General features: G+C 39.9%; 1 non-coding gene across 1 annotated transcript; it reads right to left on the minus strand.

The window, feature by feature from the left end:
• Positions 1-859: 859 nt before the first annotated feature.
• Positions 860-967, minus strand: LOC112786990 (small nucleolar RNA R71). Its single transcript, XR_003194429.1, has one exon. It is a non-coding gene; the product is annotated as a small nucleolar RNA R71 (small nucleolar RNA).
• Between the last annotated feature and the right edge of the window lie 3,515 nt (positions 968-4,482).

The following is a 4,482-nucleotide window of genomic DNA, read 5'->3' on the forward strand; positions in this document are numbered from 1 at the left end:
ACTAACTAACTTTTTGTTTGTTTCTTATCTTTTTCAAAACTACCTAACTAACTTTTTCTCTCTAATTTTCGAAAATATCTTCCCTCTTTTTCAAAAATTCTTTTTATTTTAATTTGTAAATCTTAATTTTCGAAAATTACTAACATTTTTCAAAAACTATTTTCGAAAATCACTAACTCTTTTTTCAAAAATAATTTTCGAAAATTCTCTTCTCTCTCATCTCCTTCTATTTGTTTATTCATCTACTAACATCTCTCCCTCACTCACAAAAAAAAAAAAGAGGATCTCTATTATTATTATTTTTTTGTGCCCTCTTCTTTGTCATATGAGCAGGAGCAAGGACAAGAATATTCTTGTTGAAGCAGATCCGGAACCTGAAAGGACTCTGAAGAGAAAATTAAGAGATGCTAAATTGCAACAATCCAGAAATAACCTTTCAAAAATTTTCGAACAGGAAGAGGAGATGGCAGCCGAAAATAATAATAATGTAAGGAAGATGCTTGGTGACTTTACTGCACCTAATTCCAATTTACATGGAAGAAGCATCTCCATTCCTGCCATTGGAGCAAACAACTTTGAGCTGAAACCTCAATTAGTTTCTCTGATGCAGCAGAACTGCAAGTTTCATGGACTTCCATCTGAAGATCATTTTCAGTTCTTAACTGAATTCTTGCAGATATGTGATACTGTTAAGACTAATAGAGTAGATCCTGAAGTCTACAGGCTCATGCTTTTCCCCTTTGCTGTAAGAGACAGAGCTAGATTATGGTTGGATTCTCAACCCAAAGACAGCCTGAACTCTTGGGATAAGCTGGTCACGGCTTTCTTAGCCAAGTACTTTCCTCCTCAAAAGCTGAGCAAGCTTAGAGCTGATGTTCAAACCTTCAGACAGAAAGAAGGTGAATCCCTCTATGAAGCTTGGGAAAGATACAAACATTTGACCAAAAAGTGTCCTTCTGACATGCTTTCAGAATGGACCATCCTGGATATATTCTATGATGGTTTATCTGAGCTATCAAAGATGTCACTGGACACTTCTGCAGGTGGATCCATTCACCTAAAGAAAACGCCTGCAGAAGCTCAAGAACTCATTGACATGGTTGCTAATAACCAGTTCATGTACACTTCTGAAAGGAATCCTGTGAGTAATGGGACGCCTATGAAGAAGGGAGTTCTTGAAGTTGATACTCTGAATGCCATATTGGCTCAGAATAAAATATTGACTCAGCAAGTCAATATGATCTCTCAGAGTCTGCATGGAATGCAAGCTGCATCCAACAGTACTCAAGAGGCTTCTTATGAAGAAGAAGCTTATGATCCTGAGAACCCTGCAATAGCAGAGGTAAATTACTTAGGTGAACCTTATGGAAACACCTATAACTCAACATGGAGAAATCATCCAAATTTCTCATGGAAGGATCAAAAGCCTCAACAAGGCTTTAATAGTGGTGGAAGAAATAGGTTTAACAATGGTAAACCTTTTCCATCATCCACTCAGTAACAGACAGAGAACTCTGAACAAAATACTTCTAATTTAACAAACTTAGTCTCTGATCTGTCCAAGGCCACTGTGAGTTTCAAGAATGAAACAAGGTCTTCCATTAGAAATTTGGAAGCACAAGTGGGCCAGCTGAGTAAAAGGATTACTGAAATCCCTCCTAGTACTCTCCCAAGCAATACAGAAGAGAATCCAAAAGGAGAGTGCAAGGCCATTGACATAAGCACCATGGCCGAACCTGTGAGGAGAGGAGAGGACGTGAATCCCAAGGAGGAAGACCTCCTAGGACGTCCAGTGATCAATAAGGAGCTTCCCTCTGAGGAACCAAAGGACTCTGAGGCTCATCTAGAGACCATAGAGATTCTATTGAACCTCCTTATGCCCTTCATGAGCTCTGATGAGTATTCCTCTTCTGAAGAGAATGAGGATGTTACTGAAGAGAAAACTGTCAAGTTTCTTGGTGCAATCATGAAGCTGAATGCCAAATTATTTGGCATTGATACTTGGGAAGTTGAACCTCCCTTGTTCATCAATGAACTAAGTGATCTGGATCAACTGACATTGCCGCAGAAGAGACAGGATCCTGAAAAGTTCATAATACCTTGCACCATAGGCACCATGATCTTTAAGGCTCTGTGTGACCTTGGTTCAGGAATAAACCTCATGCCCCTCTCTGTAATAGAGAAACTGGGAATCTATGGGGTGCAAGCTGCTAAAATCTTATTAGAGATGGCAGACAATTCAAGAAAACAGGCTTATGGACAAGTAGAGGACGTGTTAGTAAAGGTTGAAGGCCTTTACATCCCTACTGATTTCATAGTCTTGGATACTGGAAAGGAAGAGGATGAATCCATCATCCTAGGAAGACCTTTCCTGGCCACAGCAAGAGCTGTGATTGATGTGGACAGAGGAGAATTGATCCTTCAATTAAATGAGGACAACCTTGTGTTTACAACTCAAGGATCTCTCTCTGCATCCATGGAGAGGAAGTATAAAAAGCTTCTCTCAAAGCAGAGTCAAACAAAGCCTCCACAGTCAAACTCTAAGTTTGGTGTTGGGAGGCCACAACCAAACTCTAAGTTTGGTGTTGAACTCCCATATCCAAACTCTAAGTTTGGTGTTGGAGAGTCTCAACAAAGCTCTGCACATCTGTGAGGCTCCATGAGAGCCCACTGTCAAGCTACTGACATTAAAGAAGCACTTATTGGGAGGCAACCCAATTTTTATCTAACTATATTTTTCTTAGTTATATGTCTTTATAGGTTCATGATCATGTGGAGTCACAAAATAAATATAAAAATTGAAAACGGAATCAAAAACAGCAGAAGAAAAATCACACCCTGGAGGAAGCATCTGCCTGGCGTTCAACGCCAGAACAGAGCATGGTTCTGGCGCTGAACGCCCAAAATGGGCAGCTTCTGGGTGCTGAACGCCAGAACAGGCATGGTTCTGGCGTTCAATGCCAGAAATGGTAGCAAATGGGCGTTGAACGCCCAAAATGGGCACCAACCTGGCGCTGAACGCCCAGAGTTGTGTGCAAGGGCATTTTGCATGCCTAAATTGGTGCAGAGATGTAAATGCCTTGACACCTCAGGATCTGTGGACCCCACAGGATCCCCACATACCTCCACTCACTCTCTTCTCTCTTCTCAATCATCCTCTACTCCCAATAAACACTCTTCCCTATTAACCCTTTACCACTCACATCCATACACCCACTTACCTTCAAAATTCAACATCTCTTCCCCATCCAATCCCACCCATATGGCCGAATACACACCTCCCTCCATCTCCCCCATATCTTCTTTTTCTTCTTCTATTCCTTCTTCTTTTGCTCGAGGGCGAGCAACATTCTAAGTTTGGTGTGGTAAAAGCATAGCTTTTTTGTTTTTTTCCATAACCATTGATGGCACCTAAGGCCAGAGAAACCTCTAGAAAGAGGAAAGGGAAGACAAAAGCTTCCATCAAGGGTCTATAGCTCAGTGGTAGAACATTTGACTGCAAATCAAGAGATCCCTGAGATACCTCAGGGGAGACATTTTCTTCCACACAATTATTGGAAGCAACTAAGGGTGGAACATCAAGAGCACTCCATCATGCTCCATGAAATAAGAGAAGATCAAAAAGCAATGAGGGAGGAGCAACAAAGACAAGGAAGAGACATAGAAGAGCTCAAGGACATCATTGGTTCCTCAAGAAGGAAACGCCACCATCACTAAGGTGGATTCATTCCTTGTTCTTATTTCTTCTGTTTTTCGTTTTCTCTATGATAAATGCTTATCCATGTTTGTGTCTTCATTACATGATCATTAGTAGTCAGTAACTATGTCTTAAAGTTATGAATGTCCTATGAATCCATCACCTCTCTTAAATGAAAAATGTTTTAATTCAAAAGAACAAGAAGTACATGAGTTTCGAATTTATCCTTGAACTTAGTTTAATTATATTGATGTGGTGACAATGCTTCTTGTTTTCTGAATGTATGCTTGAACAGTGCATATGTGTTTTGAAGTTGTTGTTTAAGAATGTTAAATATGTTAGCTCTTGAAAGAATGATGACAAGGAGACATGTTATTTGATAATCTGAAAAATCATAAAAATGATTCTTGAAGCAAGAAAAAGCAGCAAAGAACAAAGCTTGCAGAAAAAAAAATTTAGGTGAAAAAAAATAGAAAGAAAAAAAAAAGAAAAAGAAAAAGAAAAAGCAAGCAGAAAAAGCCAAAGATCTTAAAACCAAGAGGCAAGAGCAAAAAGCCAATAACCCTTAAAACCAAAAGGCAAGGGAAATAAAAAGGATCCCAAGGCTTTGAGCATCAGTGGATAGGAGGGCTTACAGGAATAAAATCCTGGCCTAAGTGGCTAAACCAAGCTGTCCCTAACCATGTGCTTGTGGCGTGTAGGTGTCAAGTGAAAACTTGAGACTGAGCGGTTAAAGTCAAGGTCCAAAGCAAAAGAAGAGTGTGCTTAAGAACCCTGGACACCTC

This window comes from Arachis hypogaea, chromosome 20 (genome assembly GCF_003086295.3).
Source record: "Arachis hypogaea cultivar Tifrunner chromosome 20, arahy.Tifrunner.gnm2.J5K5, whole genome shotgun sequence".
NCBI classification, from domain to species: domain Eukaryota; kingdom Viridiplantae; phylum Streptophyta; class Magnoliopsida; order Fabales; family Fabaceae; genus Arachis; species Arachis hypogaea.